The sequence below is a fragment of the Aethalodelphis obliquidens genome, unplaced genomic scaffold (assembly GCF_003676395.1).
Source record: "Aethalodelphis obliquidens isolate GAN/ISIS:26980383/991018 unplaced genomic scaffold, ASM367639v1 scaffold74, whole genome shotgun sequence".
NCBI lineage: Eukaryota > Metazoa > Chordata > Mammalia > Artiodactyla > Delphinidae > Aethalodelphis > Aethalodelphis obliquidens.
In genome coordinates this window covers 8,410,091-8,436,640 of record NW_020838018.1, presented here as the reverse complement: position 1 = coordinate 8,436,640, position 26,550 = coordinate 8,410,091, and the positions used below count along the sequence as shown (strand labels likewise).

Sequence of the window (26,550 nt, the reverse complement as noted above, 5' to 3'; positions counted from 1 at the left end):
CGTGCACACATGCGCGCGCGCACACACACACACACACACATGGCCACACGTACACACACGTATTGGATTTAAGAATGAGGAGCTTTAGGGCTTCCCTGGTGGCGCAGTGGTTGGGAGTCTGCCTGCCAATGCAGGGGACACGGGTTGGAGCCCTGGTCTGGGAGGATCCCACGTGCCGCGGAACAACTAAGCCCGTGAGCCACAACTACTGAGCCTACACGTCTGGAGCCTGTGCTCCACAATGGGAGAGGCCGTGACAGTGAGAGGCCCGCGCACCGCGATGAAGAGTGGCCCCCGCTCGCCACAACTGGAGAAAGCCCTCGCACAGAAACGAAGACCCAACACAGCAAAAATAAATTAATTAATTAAAAAAAAGAACGAGAGCTTTAAAAAAAAAAGAAACAACGCATACCTGGGTCCCATCCACCCATGGAATCCCAGTCTCTTGTGTTTGGATGATGGACACAAAGTGTGCCCTGGACTGAAGCTCAGATTTGCCACCATTTTTTCGTCATCCTTGGTGTATTCCTTTCAATGATTTCACATGAGGAAAACGGGCTGGAAAACAGTTAAGTGAGGAACAGGCAAAGAAACCAGAGCATGTCCCCTGGGGAAGAGGAGCTCTGAAGAGAAATTGTAAATTCTTCTGGTGTTTAAAATCCATGAGATCGGACTTCCCTGGGGGCGCAGTGGTTAAGAATCCACCTGCCAATGCAGGAGACACGGGTTCAATCCCTGGTCCGGGAAGATTCCACATGCCGCGGAGCAACGAAGCCCGTGCGCCACAACTACTGAGCCTGCGCGCCAAAACTACAGAAGCCCCCGCGCCTAGAACCTGTGCTCTGCGACAAGAAAAGCCACCGCAATGAGAAACCCGCGCAGCGCAATGAAGAGTAGCCCCCGCTCCACGCAACTAGAGAAAGCCCACACGCAGCAACGAAGACCCAACGCAGCCAAAACAAATGTAAAAAAAAAAAAAAAAAAAAAAATCCATGAGATCGGGGAGCAAGTCTTTTCCACATCTCTCTCTTCTCTTGGCACTAAGTACCTGGCATGCAGGGGTCATCCAGTGACAGCTGAGCACTGAATGAATGAAATAGTTGAAAACAGTCACACAAGGGGCTTCCCTGGTGGCGCAGTGGTTGAGGGTCCGCCTGCAGATGCAAGGGACACGGGTTCGTGCCCCGGTCCGGGAAGATCCCACATGCCGCAGAGCGGCTGGGCCCGTGAGCCATGGCCGCTGAGCCTGCGTGTCTGGAGCCTGTGCTCCGCAACGGGAGAGGCCACAACAGTGAGAGGTCCGCATACCGCAAAAAATACCAAACCAAAACAAACAAAAAAAAAACAGTCACACAAAAAGAAAAGTTAATCTTGTTCCGTAGGGCCCCAGGCAGAGCTACAACCATGGCAGTTATGCTAGGGAGCTAGATGAACTTCCTAACAATAATAATAGCTAAGCTTGGTTAGTTTAGTAGGCTGGGCACTGCTCGACATATATCATCTCCTGTCAGCCTCACAAAACCTTATAGAGCAGGCACTTGTACTGTTCCCATTTTACAGAGGAAGAGGAAACGGAAGCAAAGAAATGTTAAGTCCCCTATCCGAGGTCCTAGAGCTGCGACATGGCTGTGCTGGATTTAAACCCAGACACTCTCGCTCCAGCGTGCACTGCTCTTAAACACTTGCTTAACCATGAGAGCTGCACAGAGATGGTCCGACACCCTGGGAGAAGGTCGCCAACCCTCCAACCCCAGAGGAGCCAGAACCAAGAATGAACAAGTCATGGTTGGGGACGTCATGAAGGGGATTCAAGCAGCAACAGAAAGGTGGACTAGGTGACTTTCCAGACCTCTTCCAGCTCTCGGAGAAGAGAATTCTGTGTCTCAGTCCATTTGGATTGTTATAACAACTGCCATAGGCTGAGTGGCTCAAAAGACAAACATTTATTTCTCCAAGTTCTAGAGGCTGGGAAATCCAAGATCAAGGTGCTGGCAGATCCAACGTCTGGACAGCCGCCTTGTATCCTCACATGGCCCCAGGAGAGCAGAGAGAGGAAGCAAACTCTCTCCTGGCACTTCTCATAAGGGCACTAATCCCATCAGGAGGGGTCCACTCTCATGACTAATCACTTCCCAAAAGGCCCCACCTCCAAATACCATCACATTGATACCATTAGGGTTTCAACATGTGACTTTGAGGGGAACACAAACATTCAGTCCGTAGCACTCTGTCATTTTATTCCTTTGCCCTGGGTCATTCGTGTGAGAGAAGAGTCATCTGGAGTTACTCTATCCGAAGTGGAAAGAGTACTAGCTTGGGAGTCAGGACCCCAGGTTCCAGCCTGAACTGCAGGCAGCTCTGTGCTCTGAAGTTCCTCAACTGTTAAAGATGGGAAATTTCTAACCCCTTCAAGTCCAAGATCCCACAGTTCTCTGATTTGATGTCGGGGGAGGAAAAGGAAGACCACAGTGGGGAAAGGGGACCCCACTTTGCTCCTTACACAAGAGCGATGCTACCTTTCTGGGACCCTGCCGTCACTTTTATCTTTAGAGGCATGACGACTAGAGGCCTGACTAAGAAGAAACCAGTCGGGTCAATATCAGGCCATCCATCCCCATGGAACTTGGCCTTCTTCTCCCTTCAGGACTGAGAACCTGACCATCTAGGGCATCTCAAAATTCATCTTGCTTTTTCTCAACAATGGGCAAGGCCTGATGTCAGAAATATCCAGAAAAACTGTTGGAGCAGAATTCTCGCTACGTCTGCAGATAGGCATTTTGAAGGGCCACCCTGCATTTTTGCGGGACTGCTCCCTGCCTCATGGTTTTCCACCCCTCTGTTGCTTTTACAGATGTATATTTATATACATATAAATATCTCTTTCCCTGAGGGACAATGGAGCTCAGCGACTGGGAGCTCAGCGTGATCCTGTAGGATTTGTTAGGAAGGAATTTCACTGGGTCGGGGAGCAGAGACTGTGTATTCAGGACAGTACCTGGTTAATAAAAAAATTGCACAGCTCCCAGAAACACACGAGATTTCCTTTCCTATTTTTTCCACTTTAAAGTAGCAAAGGGGGGACTTCCCCGGTGGTCCAGTGGTTAAGACTCCGTGCTTCCACTGCTGGGGGCACGGGTTTGATCCCTGGTCGGCGAACTAAGATCCCGCGTGCAGCGTCTCGCAGCCCGAAATAAATAAATTAATTAATTAAAAACAAATAAATCAATTAATTAACCAAGGGTATGTCGTTTCCCCCACTTTTGCCAATTTAAATTGCAATTATTCTTTTTTGAGACAATAAGCGAACTAACAGTAAGGGTTAAATAATTTTTTAAAGGGTCGCGGGGTAGAGAGGAGTTGGGGTTTGAAAAGGGGGTTGGGGGAACTGGAATCCGCCAGTAGCAGCAATAAATGCAGAGTTGTGCCTCAGGCATAATATATCAAAGAAAATATAATGCATCCAGCTTAAAACTAATGATTGCCGTATAATTAGATGAGAAGCATTGTGCTATAAATGTGTATTCTTTAGCGTGCTGTGATTTTACTGTAAAAAAAAGAGAGAGAGCGAGAGAGAAGGAGACAGAAAAACACAGAGCCCAGCAACATACTATAAAAAGAACCTTCTGTTGACTTCTCTACTGTTTAGTATTCCTTGGCTGTTCTCCCTTGGGAGTGTGTAATTAGTACTTTATGAAGAGTACATTTAAAGCAGTTTAATATTCACCTCATTCAATCTGCAACAATGTGATCCATGCTTAGACAAATCAGTGCTCCTTGCTGACATAACCTGTCAGAACATTACCTCTGAAAAGACCTTTCAGGAGGTTTGGATGTTAATTAGTTGTCTATCATGTATAAACAGAGCAGTGAGCAGAAGGGGCTCCGACAGGCCAGAGGGATACGTTGGGAAATGCATTTTGTATGAACGCGGCTTGCAGGGGGGTCTTCTCGCTCTCCCCCATCCCCCCATCCCCCCTCCCCCGTGTCAGCAGCCACGCATGCTTTGGACCTCTTCCGGGCAAGAAAAGAGGTTTCCAGTGGCTTCAAGGGGCACCTCCAGCCCCCAGAGGGGACTGGGGACGCTAAAGGGGTCCCCCGTACACCACCCCTGCCCCTGACACCTGCTGGCGCCCCAGGAAAGGGCCACCTGCAAGTGTGGCAGGAAGCATGACCTCACAGGCCCACCTGGCTTGCTGGGAGGCTCCAGGCTTTGGACCCCGGCTGGGTCCCACCTCCTGTGGGTGGAGAGAGCCGGGAAGAGATGAAAGTGTCCTGATGCCCATCTCCTTCCTCCCCGGAAAACTGCTCCTCCGGGCAGCCAGTCCGCTGTAAACAGAGCTGCATGGTACAAAAGAGGACTCCCCAACACGGGAATTCATGCAACTTCCCTCCACAGCCTGGCTTCTCAGAGGGCCGGCAAGGTTCAGAGCGTACAGGGCACGGGGTCCAGACCCAGCCTCGGGATGATCCTTTGCAAAGTGCAGCCTGCAAAGGCACTGCCTTCGTGAGCCGTCTAGGGATTTGAACTAGCTGTCCTTCATCCTGGACTCAGAATGCGCTTGTGTGAAGCGCTTCCTAGCATGTTGAAGGTGCTTACCAAGCAGTGTCAGCACATCATTCTGTTGTTCTTGCCAGGCTCGTGATTCCAAGATGGCATGGCAGCTGGCAGCAGGAACCTCCTCCCCCCCAGGGTCAAGCAAGCCCCACCCACTCAGCTGTGTCCCCCACTCGTCTTCCTTTCCCGGCTCCCAGCACCCCACCTTCCTTTAGTGGGCCCAACCCCCACAGGCTCTGTATTCAACATTCTTTCCATGAGCAACCACTAAGCGCCTACTGTGTGCACTGCACTGTGCTACGTTCTGCGGCAGCGAAGATACATAAGTCGTGGCCTCAGCTCACGGGCCATTTACAGACCCATAAACTTATTATCACAGTTTGGGGTAATTATAACTAGTGTCAGAGAGGCAATATCATTTATTGGTTAGGAGGGAGGGCACTGAGGTCATACTGCCTGGATTCAGACCCCAGCCTCACCTCGGGCAGGTTATTTAGCTGCTCTGAGCTTCGGTTTCCTTACCTGTAAAATGGGGATAAGACCCTTTCATGGGTTTTTGAATGTTAAATGGCATAATTCAGTAAAGTGCCTAGCGTAAGGCGTAGGATGTACTAAGTGCTCAATTAATGTTTGTCCCCCACCCCCAAATAGTATAACAATCAAAGTGCCTGAAGGCAGAACAGGGAGATACTAACTGTGCCTGGGTAGTCTTGGAAGGCTTCCTGGAGGAGGTGACATTTGAGCGATGTTTTAAAGGATTGAGTAGAAGTTTACCAGGTAAAGAAGTAACAGGATGGCTTTCTAGATACAGGAACAGTGAATTATACGTGGAAAGGGGCACAGAAATAAGCAGGGTGTTGGCGATAGGAAGACATGGCCCGCTGTGCACCGAGTCACACTGCTGAGTTCCAGCCCGGGAGGCTGGTCTCAGGTGACCCTCCAGAACCAGCCACGGGATGGCACAAGTACACAGAAGAGAGTGCTCCAGGTTCCACGGCTGGGTGATGATGGGGTTTTTCCAGCAGCCGAGGAACTAGTCCTTTTCACTGTATTTCTCAAAAAGAAGAATCGCCTCTCTTTTCGTGCCTAGCGCAGCCATGGCTCGCGGTCCCAAGAAACACCTGAAGCACATAGCAGCTCCAAAGCATTGGATGCTGGATAAACTGACTGGTGTGTTTTCTCCTCATCCATCTACCGGTCCCCACAAGCTGAGGGAATGTCTCAAGGAACAGACTTAAGTATGCCCTAACAGGAGATGAAGTAAAGAAGATATGCATGCAGCGTTCCATTAAGATTGATGGCAAGGTCCTCACTGATATAACCTACCCTGCTGGTTTTATGGATGTCGTCAGCATTGACAAGACTGGAGAGAATTTTCTTCTGATCTATGACACCAAGGTCCGCTTTGCTGTTCATCGTATTACACCTGAGGAGGCCAAGTATAAGTTGTGCAAAGTGAGAAAGATCTTTGCGGAGACAAAAGGAATCCCTCATCTGGTGACCCATGATGCTCGCACCATCTGCTACCATGATCCCCTCATCAAGGTGAATGACACCATTCAAACTGATTTGGGGACTGGCAAGATTACTGATTTCATCAAATTTGACACTGGTAACCTGTGCACGGTGACTGGAGGTGCTAACCTGGGAAGAATTGGTGTGATCACTAACCGGGAGAGACATCCTGGTTCTTTTGATGTAGTTCATGTGAAAGATGCCAACGGCAATAGCTTTGCCACCCGGCTCTCCAACATTTTCGTTATTGGCAAAGGCAACAAACCATGGATCTCTCTTCCTCGTGGAAAGGGTATCCACCTTACCATTGCTGAGGAGAGAGACAAGGGACTGACGGCAAACAGAGCAGTGGATAAAATGATCTCTAAGTGACATGATTGGAAAAGTCTTTGTACTTAAAGATAACTACCACATAATTGAAAAAAAAGAAAGAAAGAAAAACAATCAAGATCTCACACTCCCCTGACCTGAGTATCCACCCAAACCTGGACCCACGGGCAGAGCTAGGCTCCCAGGAGGCAGTGGAACATCAAAGAAAGCAGGACCATCCTCGCCCGGCTCCAGCCCCTGCAGCTGTGAGCCTTCCCCCGCCCTTCCTGCCCCAGCATTGCCCGGGCTCGCTGGGGGGATGGGGGGATGGGCATACAGCCCCCAGCACCCGGGACACAAAAGTGCTCAGTACATGGTGGCTCTTACTCTGACCCACACTTTTTCCACAACTGCTTCCTTCTCTAGTTTTTCACTTGACAACAAGCCAGGGCTCAAGGGGACCAGGGAGTCGCCGGTGTCCTCTCGGCAAAGCCCGGGGTCCCCCTGGGCCTCAGGTCTGTGTGGAGCCTCTCGTAGCCCCACAGACTCCCAGACGCCACCTCCTGCCCAAGACAAAGCTGGTGGTGGGACAAAGGTCCCAAGCCTACAACCAGCCCCTCGACATAACCCCAGGTCTTCCTCTCCTCATGAAACCCTGGCCCTCTGCCTTCCGAGCAGGGCCTTGGTTGGTCACCTTGTAGAATATCCCAGACTCTGGGAGGGTGCTGTCCTCCCCACCACGCAAAGGACAGGGTGGGCCGTCCCTCACCCACTGAGCCGTAATGATACCACCCCGCATCTCTCAGGCACCTGCTGCGGTGTAGACGCAGCCCTCTGAAGTAAGCAGGGACAATTACAGCTACGAGGCAGACAACTCACTAAGTCCCGGGGAGGTTGAAGAGTGATCCAAAGGCCCTCAGGCAGGCAGGCAGCAAAACTGGGGGTCTAGGCCTTTTCTACTTCCAAACTCCCCCCGCCCCCAACTTTACACTAGGCCAGGCATAGCAAACTACAGCCCGTGGGCCAAACCGGCCTGTTCTTGTAAGACCTGTGAACTAAGAATGTTTCTTACGTTTTTAAAGAGTTGTAAGAAAAGAAAGAAAGAAACAAAGAACATGTGACCAAAATCGCCTGTGGCCCACGAAACCTCAAATATTTACCAGGTGGGCCTTTGCAGAAAGTTTGCCAGCCCTGTCCTGGAGCCCATGGGGCCACCCAGGGAACATTTGATTCGGGACCAGACATTGGGTACCAGAGATCCAAGTGGAAAAGCCACAGTAGGGAAGACAGATGTTTGACCAGGACAATTGCTGTGTGACCCGCCGCTTCAAAGCCATTTTTAAAAAGGTCTTTAGTAGAGATGAGATCGGGCTGAAGGGAACACCAGTAATTTCTCTCTCTCTGCAGGCTTTATAGTTGATGAAATTTTTCACACACAATGTCTATTTCATATAGTTAGTATCCTCACTTTTTGAGTGAAAAGTGGAAAGGCTGAGAGGGGAAATGACTGATTTATGGGTCCCTAGGGAATATCCTCTCCAGGTTCCATGACCTCAAAGCCACTGTTCTTTCCATCACACCAGGGCTGCATCTGAGCCCCAGGGCATCCGGGGAAGGGAAGCAGAGAGACGGTGCCGGGACTGGCCAGGAGGGGAGCTAGTGTGGTGACCACTAGTCCCAGCGCCTCTTTCTTGGCATACAGATTGCCTTTATATGCATCTCAGATTTCCTTTTTTTAACACAAGCCCAGCTATCTTGGAGCTGTTTCAGCCACTGAGTCAGCCCTTAAGAAAAGCACCCCAATTTGCTGTATCTCGGGGGTGATTCTAGCCCATACTCGTCAAGCTAAATAACCACCTTCAAGGTCAGGGATGCCTGATTTCCAGTCCCAGCTCTGCCGCCAGCCAGCTTTGTGACCTAGAACAGGCCAGCGTCCCTCTCTGTGCCTCCCTTTCCTCCCTGGGAAACGGAGTCCCCACCCCCTCCTTAGCCCACATGGGACTGTGGGAAAGTGAATGAGATCATGTCTGTGTGGGGCTTGGCGGAAGGAAGCAGCAGTACAAGGTAGTATTATTTTCTGGGTCTAGCTGGGCAGTTGCCATGAAGCTGCTGAGATGTACAAGTCTTTCAAAGGCCTCGGGAACCCATCCCAGGAATGCCATGGGAAGGCAGTGTATCAGAGCCAGCTTAGGCTCCCAAGCCACTGGGGAGTGAGTTCAAAGCCCAGCTCAGCCACTTAACAGCTTTGGCAAACCACCCAATTGCTTTCAGCCTCAGTTTCCCCACCTGTAAAATGGGAATAATCCCAAGCACAGAGGGCTGCGTGGTTAAGGATTAAATAAACTAATCTTCAGCGCTCATGTCTATGAATACCGTGGGCCTCGTCAGGACACCTCTTTGTGTTTTTCCCTGAACTGTGTCCAAATAAAGCACAAATGTCCTCCCTCCACGTTCCCCCTCAGGATGGCCTTCTGCAGGAGGGACGGGCTGGGCTTACCAAGCACCCCCTCTTAAAAAAGAAAAGTGAGAACTGAAGCAGTGAGCCCAGGCCCCTCCCGGCATCACCCAGGCAGCCTGTGACCTGCAGGGCCCGGGGTCCAAGGCCAGGGCACTGGGTGAGGGCAGATGTTCCCTGGAGCCCTTTCCCCTTGAGCAGTGGTGGAGAAGGGCCCCAAGTTCTGGACCCAACAGTGCCAACTTTAGCAGCCAAAACCCTCCGGCCGGCCGGCCAGCCAAGGGCAGCAGGCCACAGCGCCCTTCACCCTCACCAGGTGCAAAATGAAGGGCCTCAGTGAGCCCCAGGCATAAATGAACTGTCTCGGGGGCAGACATACATGAACTGTCTTCCTGGCCTCTTTTTGGAGGGCAGGAAGGGACACAAAGTTGGGGGATTGGACGCCTACGGAGAAGGTCTCCGGGAGGCAGGAGTGCTGATGGAGCCGTGGTTGAGGTTGGTGGTGGCCCAGGCCAGCAAGGGAGCTGAGACATCCTTCCAGCAGAGGGTGTGAGAACCAGCCACGAACCAGCCGGGCCTCCTGCAGCTGACACCAAAGCTGCCGAGCCAATCTGGCCGAGACGGTCTGAATTAGTCACCAGTTTGGCAAGGAGTTAAATCAGTTACATAACAGCCTCCCTTGCTCTCCACTGGCTCTCCTGAGCTGGGCTCTCTCGGGACGAAGGGGCTGGGGTGGTGGTAGGGAGGTGACATTCTGGGAGCCGAGGGGCTGAGGTTCCCGCACCAGCCCTCCCCAGGCCCGCTCCAGCCCGGCAGGGCCAGAAGGAGGCGCCAGCTCTTCGCCTCCTATCTGAGTCCTGGCCACCCTGCCTACCAAACAATCTCTTGCTAGCCCATCCCTTGCTAGCCTTGCAACCCGAGGGCTCCAGGCTCTAAGCGTTAGCAGGGAAGATGCCCCAGACGAGGAGTTAAACTGTTTCTCAGCTCATGGCAGCTCAGAAGCACTTCAGAGCACTCCCAGGCCCACTTCTGCTTAATTTGTTATAAGACATCATTATAATTCACTATTTTCAATAAGCATTTAGCAAGCACCTTTGGTCGTGCCTGTTCAAGGCATTGTAGCAGCTACCAATGTGAATAAGAAACAGATACACAGCAGCAAAAGTAGCTTGGAATTACAACACCTTTCCTCTGGAAAGGAGAGCACTTTCATGTAAAGGGACTCAAAGCCACGGGCCCCATTTCCTGCTGAGGGTCAGATTTAATCCCTGCATAAGGGCTGGAGAAACCAGCCTTGACCAGAGAAATGCCCGAAACGGTGCAGGCTTCCTGTGGCCGGAGTTTCTTGCTGATTTACTCACCCACTGCTCTTGGCTGAATGAAGAACAATAAATGCTTAACAGTATTAATAATGGGTGACGGTGATGGTGATGAGCGTGATGACAAAAATAACGTTAGAGAAGAGTACACGTGTCCCATTTGGGGCCCAAGCCCTTGGGACTTTAATCCTTCCTTTGTCCCTATTGGCACTTCTGTTACACCCACAAGGTAATAGAAAACAGGAGTAGAAGCTTGGGAAACATTTAAGAGTCATTCACGCAGACTTTCTGGCTTCAAGCAGGACTTGACTAACTCATCCAGGAAGAGTCACCTTTGCAGCAAGTGGGTGAACACAGGCGTCCACGAGTGGAGCAGTAGCTTTGTGGGCCCTTCCCTCCCCCCACCCCAACCCCGCAAGCCTAAGTTAAGGGAAAGTCCCCAGCCCAGGCTCTGGGGGACAGTGATAATATCAAGGGCCACATTCCCTGCTCATCATTCTACCAGATATGTGACATTAGGAACTGGTAGAGATCTCAGAGATTCCCTAGTCCAGCCTTCATTGTTCAGATGAGAACACAGAGGCCCAGAGAGGAGAAATGACTCACCTGGGGCCACACAGTAGAGCTGGAACTCCAACTCCCATCTCCTTTTTTTTTTAAAGCTCATTTATTTATTTTTTGAATATTAATTAATTAATTGATTGATGAATTAATTAATTATTGGCTGTGCCGGATCTTAGTTGTGGCACACGGGATCTTTTAGTTGCGGCGTGCAGACTTCGTACTTGCGGCACGCGAACTCTTAGTTGCAGCATGCGTGCGGTATCGAGTTCCCCGACCAGGGATCAAACCCCGGGCCCCCTGCATTGGGAGCGTGGAGTCTTACCCACTGGACCACCAGGGAAGTCCCTCGCATCTCCTTTTATTACGCCGTGAGAACCGGGCAGAGAGAGGTGATGGAGGACAGATGCAGGGAAGCTATAAACCTCCCCTACTCGTGGAGGTCCACGCGATTCATAATTCCTGCCTCTCTGGTTCTGTAGCGGGCAGGTAATAGCTTTGCACGGAGGGGGAAGCAGCTGCCCCAAGGATGACATGCAAGTGGCCGTGATGCCAAGTCAGTGTGTTTCTAGAACAATGAGCCTTTCCCCTGTGCTCAGCTCCCCAGAAAAGAGCTTAAAGAGGTAAACTACCCTTAGGCCCGCAGGCAAATTCCTGATGAGAATCTGAAAGTTTCTATCTCCCAAAGATCTCTGAGTGTCTACTTGGGAAAAGCTTCCCCAGCAATATTTACAGCCAATTAGAGAAAATTAAAGCATTAAATGGGAAACCTTGTGTCGATTTAGGCCATGCAATCGCTCACTCATTTAGCAAACTTCTACAGTGTCTACTCTGTGAGGATTCAGTGATGAAGACGATAGGGTCTCTGATCTTGGTACACCCGCGGGCTAGTAGGTGAGACAGAAGAAGGAGCAGTTACCTCGGGGACTTTAATTGCTGCAGTGTAAGACATTTGGGGAGCACAGGAGAGGCGAGGAGTTGGGCAGCTTCTCAGAGGAGACGCCGGACCCTGGGCTCTCAGGAGCCACCTGGAAGCCACAAGCCCACCCTGGGCAGATGCAGTCTGATCCATTTGCTTTTAAGTTTCTCTTTGCTCTTCATCCCTTCCTCTCCCCCAGAGTTCAGACATTCTTTTTCTCATGGGAACATACCCCCTCAGCAACCCCTAGCTCCTGCCTCTGCCTTCAAACTTTCCTTTCCCACCATTTTCCCCATTTGGGATCCAAACTGAGCCCACATCCTATTGATGAACGGGTAGACTTGGCATGGAGGTTGTGGGGAGGGGCCCCACTAGACTCACCCGGACAGATGTGCTCTGTCCCCCACACAGCTGTCTGGGCAGCCCATCTGCGCTCACTTCCTGCCTCCCAGCTCTAGCCCCTCACGCCTCCCACACAGGGGTGGGGAAGTCTGGTCCAAAAGCCAGTATTCAGCCCTCCTACCCACCCACCCACCAGCACACCAAAGCCAGTAGCCCAGGGCCCTGGCTTCCACCTTCCACCCTCCTCCACAAGGAATGGTGGCCTGGGAAGGACTTCAGCAAGGTGGCCACTCTGGAGGGCTCTGCCTCGGGGTTCAACCTCAGGCTCTGGGCAGCTACAGGAGCTGCCCAGCTCTCTAGTTCTCCCAGCAACGTCTGTCCTTATGAAACACACTACAATATCACTGATCTGATTTCAGTATTTGGTCACAACTAAGGAGTCTGCTTCGCTCTGGCCAGATGTCTCCCAAGGAAGGAAAAACTATTTTCAAAAAAAGGTTTTATGTGAAAAGGTGTCCCAGCTAAAAGTGTGCTCTTGCCGCATTGACTCATTGTCAAGGTCCACGTGGTGTCCCCAGTTTCAATGCTGGGAGGCGGGAGGAAATGGGGAATCCCGCGAGGAAGTGACTTCTCTGGAAACCTGTCTGCTTCTGGGACGCTCTCAGTTCCCTCCTGGCCCCTGAGCAGGGCATGTGCATTCTCTGGGACTGTAAGGATAATTCAGGCAGCTCTACGCCTCCCGTGAGCTGAAAATTTTTTAAGGGCAGGAACTACAGTCCCATAGCCCCCAGCCCTGGCTCTGTACATGGTAGGCACTCAATAAGAGTGTGCTGAACTGGGCTACTCCCTGGCCACCTGCCTGCGTCAAACAAGAAAGCGGGGAATCTGATTAACCCTCTCAGGTTGCTCTTAGGAAACTCAAATTGGGCAATCAGTTAAAGGAGAGACATCGCCGTGATATGTCTCCATGATGGAGAATGGGGACGGGAGAGTATTGGAGGAATGGGAAATTTGACTGTAAAATTAACAGGTATCTCCTACTCAACCCAGAGCCTTTTCTTTAATACTGTGTCCTAATGCATTAGGAGTTAGGGAGAAAGATGATAAATTGTCCCCTTTTCCTAGAAACGGAAATGTCTTAGGAGTGTGTGCAAACCCCAGAATCCTACATCTCCTGAACAGTGGGATTGCCTGGATGGAAACCGGCTTCTCGAAGCAGAAATGAGCCCCCAGAACAAGGGCTGGTGCCAAGAACAAGAGCAAAGCGCTAACCCAGGCTTTCTTGTTGCAAGAAGGGATTGCCTTCCTGACCGCCATTTTTAAATGAGGGGAAATTCCAATTCGCCCCACTCTTCCCACCACATCCACAGACACACACAGCCTTTGTATATGACCGTAGGTGAGGGGCAGTGCTAGCCTTTCTGCCAGGCTGGAAACCCATTAACCACGGATGTTGATTCGGGATTTTCACATTGTTCATTTACGCGTCCTCAAGGTGACCAGACAACTGTGGAGTTAGGTTACTTTATTTTCAAAGTGTTTTGCTCAGTATCTAAGAAAGAAAATTTCTTTCACAAAGACATTCATGTCACCATTTTTCCACTTTACAAATCTGGCCACCGTAACAATGGCGGAGACCCTGAAATTCAGGTCCCAGCCTGAAAACTCTGATCACCCGATAAGTCTGAGCTTAATGTAGCAGAAAGAGAAGGTGGATGAGAGATGGCTGATGACAAGAGGGTTGGATGACAGCTGGGCAGAAAGGCAGGCTGATAAGACCGCAGCAGGCAAGGAACCCCATCCTTGTCCGGGGCCCTTGAGGCAGGCTGCTTGGCAAAAGGAGAAGCTCCTTTGTTTTAGGAACGGTAATTTATGCCCCTGTGCTTTCAAACGAGAGTAACCCAAAGTTTTCTTTAAGTACACACGCGCACGCCCACGCGCGCGCGCGCGCACACACACACACACACACACACACACACACACCTTCCCCCTCCTCCTCCTCCGAGGCAAGGCTTCTTTCCACTAGCCCGGTGATTTGGGGCCTCTCTCCCTACTACAGGTTTAAGAGAAAGGGAAAATCCATATTCACCAATCCACCCAGATTATCCCACTAGTTCATCGTGCCAGGGAAGCCCCAGGACCGCACAGATGTTCCTGGGTATCGGACCCAAGGTCCACAAGGCAACTGGATCTTGGAGGGAAGGGACAGAGTTTCCTTCCAACCACCCGCAAGAGTCAAAAATAGTCTTGTGGGCCCTCCGAGACCCCCAGAATAATAGCTTCCGTGGGCTTCTGAGTTGAGGACCCCAGCCTTTGCTCTCCTAATCTAAGGACTTAGGTTTAGGGTAGCAACCCTCACCCACCCCAACTCTGTCCAGAAGCAGGAGGCTTGACCTTGGACCCCCTGCAACACGGATTCCCTGGGACAGATTTCACAACCCAGCACTGAGTTTTACTACAAGTTTCAGACAAAGAAGGTGTGTCGGAGCCGAGAGCATGCTTCTGCCCGCTGCGTGGGTGTCAAGTTAAATACCTTCTTGTCAACACTTGAATGTGTCGAACATCACTCACATGGGCATTCTTTAAGAAACCTATTAACTTAATTACCCAGGCTTTTTTTTTTCTCCCTCTCCCCCCATCCATGCACCTCATATAAAAATTTGGCTTTCTTCTTTTCTGAGATACTCTTCCTCTCCCCTCGGTACAATACCTATACCTTGTTTATTTCCCTAACAGTCAGGGTGGCTGCCCTAGGTAGACTGACTCCTCGCCTCGGGTCCTGGCGCTGCAGGAAGCTAAGAGACAGCAAAGCGTGCCCCTAGCGATGGGGGAGTGTGGGTCCTCTGGCATCCTCTTTTCTAACTGCCGGACAGGAGTGGAAATCTAGAGGAGAGCGAGGAAGGGATAAACCAAGCTCCTACAGGGTCTGCCCCCTCCGTCCTCTAGAAAAGGAGAGAGGATTCACCCGGAGACACAGGTCAATCAACAGGCATTTATTAAACACCAGCCAGGTACCCAGAATGATCCACTTAGATCTCGGAAGAAGAGAAAATTCTGCCCGGGGTCAGTTTTTCCAAATCCCAGCTGCATGCACAGCCTAAGCCCCTGGGAAAATGAAGGACTTCATTGGGTATAAGGTATCTCACACCGGGAATCAGGAGAACCGGGTTCCGGAGCCATGCTGCCTATAAGTGGTCCTGTGGATGCCGGGGCCCTGAATTGGTTCCTCAGTAAAAGGTAGAGGGTCGACCTCGCTAAGGGGTCTCTGAACTCCCTTCAGATCTCATCATCCACGGCTCATCTGTGCTTCCACGGCTGTCGGCAGCTACCCACCTACGCGGGGAATCTGCTCAAAGAGAGCGAGGGAAAGGCAAGGTCCAGACAGGCACATGGCGACCATCTCAGAGAGTTGATCCATGTGCTGTGTCTGGGGGCCAGGCCCTGGATGGTGACTCCCCTGTCTGGGGAGGGAGGAGGTAGGGAGAGGCAGGGGCTGGGGCAGGCGCGGCTTTCAGTTCAAGCAGGGTCAGTGGAGGTCATGAGCCTGGGAAGGCAGCTGTGCTCCTAGGGCTGACGTGACAGAGAGGGGACCTCTTGCCCACAGATCTAAAGCAAGAAGAGCTACACAGAGGCCCAAGAGACGTGTGAGGGAGGTACCCGCCAGCCAGACCTCAGGCTCCCTTCACTGCATTGTGGGAAGTCCGGGCTGCCAGCTATGATAAAGGAAGAACACAGCCCTCAGCTTTCCTGCCAAAACCATGCATAACCGAGAAGCAATTTTCAGACCTTTTCAACTCTCCCCCTTCTCCTTCCAGGGAAGTGAAAGCCCTGGAGCAAATTCAGAAATTCCAGCAGAGCTCTGTGGGACACCCCTTTCTGTACCCACACCTCAGACTGTCCTTTCCCTAGTTCCAACAGCGGCTCCCCCCACCCCAGACTCTCTGTGGACCAGTGTGGGTCCACACAGCCAAGAGGCATGGGTGTGGTGAGTCCCCTGTGTGGAATTCCAGAGTTCGAAGGGACCCAACTGGTCATCTGGTCCAGCTCCCTGCCTCCAGGCAGGTCTGCTGCTAAGTCGCTCACTTTCTGTGATGCTCCTGCATGTACAGTGATGGCAGAGAGAGAGGCCTGGTCTGCAGGCAGAGCCTCGCGGCTTCCCAGTCAGGAAGGGCTCTTTTCCCAGGAAGCCCTTGTGGGGAGCAGGGCTTGTGGGGAACTCCAGGACTATCTGATGCTGTTCCCACTCACCTCCCTGACTCGGGGCTGATAAAAGCCCAGTTACCTCTGATCCACACACACACACACCCTTTCTTCACTCACCCCCCAGCCACCCCCTCCATCTGTGTGCAGTTGGAGAGGGGGTGGGGCACTGGTGGAGGCTGAGGGTTTGACCCTAAGCACCCGAAGGCTGGAAAATTAGGATCTCAAGCCCTCAGTGCCCTCTCCCCCAAGGCATCTAGCATGCAGCTGCGCCCTGATGCAACTCTCCGCCAGGGGGGTTCCGTGACCCAGGATCCCTGAGGCCTGGGCACACCTTCTGGGGCAGAAGAGAAGGCATCCCATTCTGTCCACACTCTGACCATGTCCCATCACTTACTGGCTGGTGGGCTTCTCTCCCTGCCCCCAGAGGGCTCCTCTCAGTGGTCCCTCCCATCTCATAGTCTTAGAGCCCCCATCTCAACCAAGAAGCCTAAGAATACCCTCTCTCGGGGCATCCCCCCTTACCTCCAAATGTGGGGGGATCTGCAGTGGCAGAGGCTTGGAGGGAGGGCAAAGCAGCAAAGGCTAATTTATTTCCCTTCCACACCTCCCTACGCAGTGTGTGCACATGTGTGTGTGTGCGTGTGCGTGTGTGTGTGTGTCCGTCCAAGTTGTTGGAATTGACTAAGAGTCTAAGCATTGCATAAGCCAGGGCCTGGGTCCAGGTGAAACCCCTCCCCGCCCCCAGGCTGGGACACACATCCCTCCAAGGCCAGGCTCTGTGGGAGACCGCACACAGCCTGGGTCTCCTGCTCACAAACTCACACATTCCCCGAGAAAACCCCTGGGGCCTCTGTGGAAAGGCTTGCTGGGATACTTTTATGGCACAAGAGGAAGTCTGGGGCATCATTGGAACACTCTGGGCCGAGGATTGGGCAGACGCCCAGCAGAAGTAGAGTCAGACCACAACCTTCCCCATCTAAGCAGCCTTCAGCCCCTTTCCTAGTCTCAGGCTATTCAGTTAGGTAGGATCCCCAGGGTCTCACTGCTGTGCCTCAACCCTCCACCACATACACGCACCTTTGTGCATGCATGCACACATACATGCATAGGTGACTCACACACATGCATACACACACACACACACACACACAGCGCCTGTCCTGCCGTTCACACGGACTCGCCCAGATCTGATCATAGCAGGATCCGGCCCAGAGAAGCACTGAACTCAGAGTTGGAAGGAAACCTTGAGGCTAGGGCAACTTCCTCAAGAAATTACTTTCATTATTTGACAGAAGAGTCTACTGAGGCTCCCAGATCCAATGCCCAGGGTCATCCAGGTCCAAGCCCAGAACTCCGTGGCCTCTCACAGTTCGCAGATCAGGAAGCTGAGCACAGGAGGGAAGCTGGGTCCCACAGAAGTTTGGGGGAGAGGCAGGGCCTGGACAAGGAGGGGCACCTCCAGGCGGGTCCAGCACTACGTATCATTTAGAGCTCTGATGTCCAGCTCAGTAGCTACCAGCCACATGTGCCAATTAAAATTAAACTTCATCAAAATTTTTTTTAATGTTTAAAAATTCAGTTCCTCAGCAGCACGAGCCACGTTTGAACTGTTCAATAGCCACATGTGGCTACCAGCTACTATATAAGACAGCACAGATCGAGAACATTTCCATCATCACAGAATGTTGTATTGGATGGATAGGGAGGAGGTAGACTAGGGGAGCCAATATGAAGAAATTGGTTTCCTGATAGAAGCTTGGGGTCCACGTAGGAAGGAGAGGAGGAGAAAGAGGAGAAGAGGGCAGAAGAGAGGGGTGAAGAGGAAGAGACTGGAGAGAAAAGAGAACAGAGGAGGAAGAGGCTGCAATAAGAGAGAAGGAGAGGAAAGCAAGGGAAGTCCTGTGGTCGAGAGCTGACCAGCTACTCCTAATCTGGGAGACCGACACTCTCCCCCACCCTGCTCCATAAAGGCCAGAGAACAGAATCACAGACCCTACGGTCAGGGGCCACAGATACGGCATCTGGTGGTTTTCCAGACCTGAAGAGCCCAACCTGTCCCCAAATGGATCAGCCCTTGTGACCAGGCCTCTCTCCATCCCCCATGGTGGCTTTCACACCTGGGCTCCTGGATTCACAGAGATATGGCACAGCTCCTTCCATTGGCAGGGGGGTGAGGGGCACATCTAACAGGGATGGCCCTGAGGCCCTTTCACAAATCACTGCAGCAAAAATGTTTCCTGGGAAAAAAGAAGGAAGCAAACAAGCGAACTGAATCTAATGAAATATAAATGTTTCTTCTGCCACAGGTTGGGTTCATTTTCCAAGCCAGGGGACAGCACCTTGACTCAGTCCCATAGACATATAATCCATTTTGTCACTTTCTCCCACATTCTTCTAAGCAAGCATTTGAGAGGCAGCGTTGAACTGGGTGAAAAGAATCACGTCTGAAATCAGCAATATCTGGGTTTAATCCCACTTCTGCCACCTAATGACCTGAACAAGTGGCTGCTCTCCCCCAGCCTCCATTTCCTTCCTTGAAGGGTCATTGGGATGATCAAGTGCACTGATGAATGTCGAATGCCTGGACCAGGCCTGCGCTGGGTGTGTGTCAGTCCCTCCTCTCCAGGCCCGGGTATGTACCTCTGCCACAGGAGCATGAGACAGAGCAGCGGGGGGCCAAAACAAGATGCTCTGGAAGAACTCAGGGCCAGAGGAGATGCAGAAGAGCAAACAGCTGTGGGTCTAGCCTGGGGCGGGGGTGGGGGATGGTTCTGTGCTACAGAGGGGAAACACTAGGAGAGAGCACTCGAGGAAGGCTTCATAGTGGAAAACCAGTGGAAACTAGACTGGAAAGATAAGGAGAAGCAGAGGAGGGCATTGAGACAGAAACTACAGAGCCAAGCTCACAGGGAACCTCAACTCTTATTAGTCAAGCCAAGGGCCTGAGGAGAGCTCTCAGCATCGCACTGGTAAATCCTCCAGCCACAGGGCTCCAGGCCCTCCCCAGTCCACCTGGCCACCCCTCATTCCTCCAGATCCCACCTCCACATCAGGTTGCCGATGCCTCTGCAGAACCTAAAGCTAGTGAACTGTTGACTCATCACAGCCCACGCCCCTCCCAGTGGCCTAACAGTGGCGCTCAGGGTCCCCTAAGTCAGGAGGACACCGGCAAAAGTGACCCGCTCCTATCCAAAAAGTTTCCTGCCCCCAGGCCTGGGCGTGACCCGGGAGAGATTTAGGAAGATCTAGACTGGCCCTTCAGCCCAATCTGAGCGTATTCAGGGTCACCCAAGGAATTCCGGCAAAGGGGAAAGAAATCATCTCTTCGCTCTAGAACTGATTTCCTGAACACAGCCCCCTTTGTTATGAGGTACAGGCAAAGTAACCTTGGACTATGAGTCAGGAGGCTTAGATCATGGACCAGGACACCTGGATTCCATTCCCAGATCTGCAGCCAATCGGGACTATAACCTCGGGCAAGTCACTTAACCTCTTGGGAGCTTGTGTTCACCAACTGCAAATTGGGGATGATAAGCCTTGTCCTTTCTGCCTCCTTGGGGAGGAGGGTTAAATGATACCATAGCATGAAAGTACCTGATAAGCCTCAAGAGAGGAGAGCGGCCGACACACGTATTGGATGGTGGTTGTTACTGCCTAATAACCACGACACCACCTCCGAGTGACTCACCTCACTTGTTTGCTCTCTGAGCCTTTCTAAAGGTGCCTTTCCTACCACGGTGCCTCCTGCTGAGAGGCCAGGTATGGGGTGGGGGATGCTTTTTCTGCCCTGCATTGTCAGGGGGCGACTGCCTCCAAGGGGAGGGCACCGAAAATGGGAGGTTGGTCAGGGGCCCAGGAACCTACATTCCTGGGATCCTCTGCCCTCCTCTGACCCCAATTATCTGCAGATGGCCTGGAGGCAGGGCTGGGCCAGCGCCCAGATGGGAACACTGAGGCTGCAGGCTGACTCAGAGTTTCTTGCCACTGGCAGACCTTATCATGACGGCCTGTGGCTCCTCTCTAGTCTCTGACCGAAAGACCACAGTTAGGCAGTTCCGGAACTCTAGGGAAAGAAAATTGGCCTGTCCCTCCATCCTCCAGGGTGTGGGGACTCTGATTCTGCCCATCCCATCTGCCTCAGATGCTACCAGCCACCCAGGGTCCCCTGGCCACCACCAGGGGCTTCTCCATGACAAGCGTATTGGATTGTTTACTTCCACTACCCATTTTATCCCAAGTGAACTCATGTTCCCCTGACAGCTTTCTACCATCAAATGGGGTCGGGGCGGGACTCAAAGAACAACGTGAGTCTCTCAATGAGCTAATCCTGGGAACACAGCAGCAAGTATCTCTTTAAAAATATTCCCTGCATGGCAGGTCCCACTAGCCTGCAGCCACAACACCCAGGGTTGTGATCTCACCAAGCTCCAGGAAGCCAAACAGGGTCAGGCTTGGCTAGTCCCAAGCAGGGAGATCTCCCAAGCAAAACACAGGTGTTGCTGGTGAATCATCAGGCAAGCCCCTCCCTCCTGGGGTCTAGCTCTTCTCAAGGGAAGGAGTTGACACTGGGATGATTTGTGAGCTCCTATTGGTATAGGTGTGGGGCAGAGGAAGGGGGCGTGGTACAGTCAGCCGCTTCTAGGTGCCCTTTCTCTGCAGCCACGTGGTACAAGTGTCGACACTGTCCATAAGAATCAGGGTGTATATGCTTCCTCCCTCCCCATCGCCTGCCCACTTCCTAAGGCTGGTCACTGTCAGGCATCTCCCTAGACTCCTCGGGGCGGTTTCAACCTGATAAGGGATGGAGGAGGAAAGGCAGCCTCCGAGGGGCCTCAGTAACCAGTGGGCCCCCAACCCAAACAGCTGGACCTCAGCCCCCAGGACGGTCCCTTCTGGTTTGGGAACCAGTAAGGATAAAAGGGGTCCATTAAATGAAGGCAGTCATTAGTCTGTTTTATGAGCACACAGATATTCATTATACCCCAACCCCATCATTAGAGGCTGCAGCGAAAGAGAGCTCGGGGGCCCCTTTTTTATTGCTGTAGATCCTGAGGGGGTTTCTCCCGCAAAGGGAGCTCTGCTTCTGCTTCCCAGCAGGGGGGTCCCGCCCAGGACAAGGTCGGTTGCCTCCACACCCTGCCTGACTCTCACTCCCTTTCCTTCATCCTCAATCCTCCCTCCCCCCAGCCGCCAAGCAGCCCAAGGGGAGGGTCAAGCATCTCAAGGAGTAGGTGATAAGGGCCTGGGGCTTCTTGGGGACAAGGACGCCCTGGAAGGGCTCTGGCCTGGCAGCTGGAGTCCAGAAATATGGGCCTCCCCTTCCCCGCCAAGCACCACTGACAGGTGGAGAGCTGATTCGCGCTTCTTCCAGGAAGCCCTCTCCACCCCAGACTAGGCCCTCTGTAAATCCTCTGCTTAGCACTCATCTCACCTGTAATTTCCCTCTTTACTCTCGTGTCCCCGCCAGCCCGTAAGCCACCCTCTCACGGGCACAGCACTTGGCACCTAGCAGGAACTCAGTCAGTGTGGGCTACGTTGGCATTAGCCAGGAGCCAGGGCGGGTGAATTGGGGTAGAAAGAGGGACTTTCCCCTAGCCCCGATTCTTCTCTGCCTTCTCCCACAGCCTGAATGATCTGATGGCCTGACCGCTTTCTCAAAGCCACAATCTGCAAGTAACTGAAAAACCATCCCCGTTGTCTAGACCGCACTCCCACTTACCTCCTAATTATCATCCCTTCACACAAATCCCACTGAGCAGCTGTCTGCCCCCTTCCTGAGGGGGGTCACCCAGGGACGGCACCCAGCCAAGCCTGCTCCTCCAGGGCCAGCCCCTCACGCAGGACAGGACGGCTGGTTCAGTAGGGCAGCGGGGCCGCGGGGGCTCACCCTCTCCCCCATTAGGGCCGGAAGCGCCAGTGGTAATAGGTTGCAGGCCATCGAGGCTGAATGGAGCGTGGCCAGACCCCACAGAGAGGAGCGGGGCTGGAGCTGTCAGATTAATCAGCGGCCGTTTGCTTTCACTGAAGGCCCCTTGCTCACGCACTGCAGCCTCAGATGCCAGGGCGATTAACCGCTCGCAGCGAAAAGCTCCAGGGAGAAGTTTGTCTCGGCTCCTTGTGGTATAGCCTAGGGATTGGCCTGGCATCCCAGAACCCCAGACTCCCAGGGTGGAAGGCCTCTGAGGTCCAGACCCATGGGTTAGGGCTGGAAGGAGGCAGGCTGAGCCCCAGCCCCAGAAGGCTCCGGAGTCAGCAGCTGTGAAAACCCCTTAACCCCTCTTTGGGTTTTTTCTCTGCTGTCACCTCGTCCCCTTTCCTCCCATCTCCTCATAGCCCTGGGCACTGTCACCTGGAATTGCCGGGCCCTCCTCAAGGTTGTGCAAAGACCCATTTCAACACACTTCGAGACCGATGATGATTCCAATTGGGCCGGTGGCCAAGCACCACAACTGCCCCAAGCCCAGCTCTCCACCTGCCGGGGAGGAGGGTGGGTGCCGCTTCCAGAGGCAGCCAGGGTCCTCTGCACAAACCTCCCCATTGGCCTCTGGGGCTCAGCTGAGTGGCCCTAAACAGGTGACACCTACTGAGGGCTCAGCGTAGTGACCCAATTCTTGACCTTGCCAGAGAGGACCATAGATCCCCCTTCCTCTCCCTGGGATTATGTCAGTTTCCAAGCATTCCAGAGACGGATGGGACCAGATGTGAGGTCAGGGTGGAGTGGAGTTTACTGACCTCACTCTCTGTTGTTTTCTCACTGTGATTGCCAAGCTCCCCAGACTGGCATCTGCCTGCCGGGCACTGTAGAAGGTGACACAACAGAATGAGAGCAAGCCCTGGTCCCGGCTGACAACTGCTCGGCCCCAGTGGGCCACGTTCACTGCTCCCTTGGCCTTGACACAGGCAGGCAGGCCCACCGCACCACCCATGGCGTGACCAAGGAAGATGAGGGCAGCCTGGCAGCTGGTCGGGGATGGCAAGTTTGCATGGGCACCTGTGAAGAAAGAAAGCTGAGGGAGGCCCGTGACTGCAGCCCTCCTGCTGGGACCAGACACCCCCACCCCCACCCCAGAGCAGACCCCGACCTGCCACCTGCGCCTCTCACACCCCCTCCTCTGGTCCTCAGACTGCAAGGAAGAGCAAGGCTCTCTTACCTCCTCCTTCCCCAGAGATTTCTAAACGCCTGGGGGGGGACTACCCTGGTGCTCCTGTGCTTAGGACTCCGTGCCCTCCCTCCGTGCACTGCCAAGGGTCTAGGGGGGTTCAAGCCCTGGTTGGGGAACTAAGATCCCACAAGCCGTATGGAGCGGCCCAAAAATAATAATAATAAATAAATAAACACCTGGGGAATAAACATTCCCCCTCCTCAAATAGAGTCGGGAGTGGGGAGCATGATGGGGGGAAGGAAGCACCAGTGGGTGTGTATCCAACACCCCGTGAGGCACCCAGCAAACAGTGCACCCAGACGTGGCTCCACAGGTCCCCCTCCAGCAGGAGAGGCTGCCTTGCCTAAGGCCAGAGACTCAAAGGCTCAGAAAAGTGAGCGACACCACCAAGACTCACGGACTGGGCCTGCTTTTCGTGGCCCCAAGCAGGGGTGCAGGGAAGAAGGGTGCACACCAGGCCTCACGTCTCCCGGTCCCGGCCGGGGCCCCAACCCCTCCCCACCTCCTGCAATCGCCCAGGAGCCCAACCAGTCTGAACAATCTGACTTGAGAGCTGGGGCCATCTCAGCACCTAAAGGTCAGCCAGGTGCTGCCCAGGGAAGGGTGATCCCACGGGGGCTCCTGAGCCTGGGAGAGACCTGAAATGGGATAGTTTCAGGGACAAGAGCTCAGGTGGCTCCCACCAGTGCTGCCACTGCAGTTCTGATGAGGAGTCTCCCGCCCGGGCCAGAGACCCCAGGGCGCTGAGAGCAGGACGCTGCCGCAGTGCTTCTCAGACTTCATGGTGCATGCGAGTCACCGCAAGTTCTTGTTAAAAGAAAGATTCTGATTCACATTATGTCTGAGGTGGAACCCAAGATTTGCATTTCTAACAAGTTCTCATGTGATGCTGCTGCGGCTTTGAGTAGCAAGGGGCTAGAGGACTGAGGCCAAGTTCACTGTCAGTCCCTCCGTAAAGAGCAAGATGGGATTTGAATGAGACTTAAGACTGTTTCTGCTTATTAGCACCCTTTCTAAGGAGCACGGGGTTTCACGGAGCCTCCAAATCTTCCCAGCATCTTCTCTTGCTCAGAAGTCCTGATCCCCAAGCTTCCTTCCAGAAAGTCCCTCGCTCCTTCCTTCATTCCATTTCACAAGGCAGCCCCAGGCCTGGGCCCTTTTGGTGGGGAAGCAGGGAGAGGCCCCAAAGTACAGATTATGCCTTGGAGCCAAGTATGGAACAAAAAATAGGGCAAAGAAGAGAGACAAAGCAGAGAACAGAGCCCAGGAGCCTGACTGAGGACCCGCCGGCCTCTGGGGCCTGGATTCTCTACGACAGCCAGCATCCCATAGATGGTACACGGGGAGGACAGAGTAGCCCAGAGACAGTTGGCCATTTCCTGGTGGGCGGTAGAGGGCAGGATGGTACGGGAGGGGTGGGGGGAGTCTTAGGCAAAAAGAGAGGAGATGGAAGGACCAGGCGGGCCAGGATCCAGAGGAAACTGCTGAGCCAGGCACCCCGAGAAGGCTCCTTGGCTGTCGGTGAAGGTGGTCCCTACCCTGTGAACCTGGGGGAGCCCCCATGTAGCTCTCACAAGCACCCTGGGATCGTTCCAGATGCCAGCACTCCCTGACCACTCACAAACCCTGGGGTACTACTCCCCAGGCCAGGGAGGGGCTAGGGGGCTGCTGGACCCCCTCTGTCCAGCTGGAGTTGGGGAGCAAAGATCTCGGCAGATCACCTCCTCCCAGTTTATTGGTCCTCCCCAGTTCCTCCTGGCCTCTTCTGGGGTTGCAGCCACCCAGCCAGAAAGACTAGATGCTGGAGATGAGAGATGCAAGGCGATAAGAGTGGGCCTGAGAAGGTAGCCCTGCAGCTCCCTCCCCTCTGGCTGGGCTGCAGTCTCTCAAGCCCTGTTTGTTTTGGGGATTCGTGGGCAGTGTTTCCTAATTGTTTTGCTGCTCTAGGGAGAGAGGGCAGGTCAGCCTGCAGCGTCCTACCACAGCAGAGGCAGGAGGGCAGGAGGGCAGGGACAGGGACGCCTCCACTCCTAGCCGACCTCCTCTCCTGCCAGGGCTCCCCTTCCTTCCTGCATCCCCAGCCCTTTGGCGCTCACACTCCGGAGGGTGGACAGAGAACAGCTCAATTCTTACTCGCAGCCCTCAGTCCTACTCGGCCATCTCTTTGTCCTGGTCTTCTGCCTGGAGATTCCCACACCCACCTCTCCTAATCCCACTGTCCACGCTTTAGCCTTGCCCTGGCCCCCTTCCCCAGTGCCCTGCAGCCGGCAGCTCCCTTCATGCTCCGCCCCGACATACCCACCAATGAAAGCTGCCTGCGAGAGGGAGTGTGTGTGAGCACGTGTGTGTATGAGTGCCTGTGCAAGCGTGCATACATGAGTGTATGTGGATGCATGTTAAGCGTATATGCGTGAGAGTGTGAGCATGTGTATGTATGTGTATGTGAGTGCATGTTGTATGAGCATGTGTGTGTACATGTGAGCACGTGTGTGAGCGTGCCTGTAAGTGTGTTGTGTGTATATGTGCGTTGCATAAGTGTGCGAGGTGGAGGGCCCTGTGTGTGTGACCGTGTATATGTGAACATGTGTGAGTGTGTATGTGTGAAAGCGTGTGAGTGTGTGTGGGCATGTGTGCATACGTGTGTAGGTGGAGAGGTGTATGTGAGTGTGCATTGACTAAGCGTGTTGTGTGTGTAGTGAGCGCGTGTGTGTGACTGTGTGGACGTGTGAGCGTGTCTGAGCATGTGGAGGCTGTGCGTGAACGTGTGTGTGACTGTGGACACGTATCTATGTGAGCATGTGAGGGCATGTGTGAGTTGAGGGGTGTGCGATCATATATCTGTAAGTGTGCACGTGAGTGCACGTGTGTGTATGAGCGTGTGTGCATACATGGGGGGTGCTCGGAGTGTGTGGATCTATGTGGCTGTGAGCACGTGTGAGCCTGAGTGAGCGTGACTCGCTGTTTCCCCTCCCCTGGCTCTCACCCCTGCCCCCCCCCCCTTCTCAGCCCCGCCCTGCCCTAGAGGGACCCGAAGACCTCTAGTCTCTCTCCCTCCTGCTCCCACCAGGGCTCAGCCCCGCCCCAGCTCCAGCTTCTCCTGTCTCACCCCACCCCACGCTGCTCCGCTCCTTCCCGTTTTGGTAAAGTCTTGCCACTGCTTTGCTTCCCTTGCTCCCATCAGCAAGCACTTTCTGGCCAGCTTCCCACCT

At 53.3% G+C, this 26,550-nt stretch overlaps 1 protein-coding gene and 1 pseudogene across 1 annotated transcript in view; both read left to right on the top strand.

Annotated features, from left to right (window-relative positions):
* PEBP4 (phosphatidylethanolamine binding protein 4) overlaps positions 1-26,550 on the top strand; it is a 229,915-nt gene that overhangs the window by 179,165 nt on the left and 24,200 nt on the right. The window lies entirely within an intron of this gene.
* LOC113612245 (40S ribosomal protein S4, X isoform-like) lies at positions 5,653-6,457 on the top strand (annotated as a pseudogene).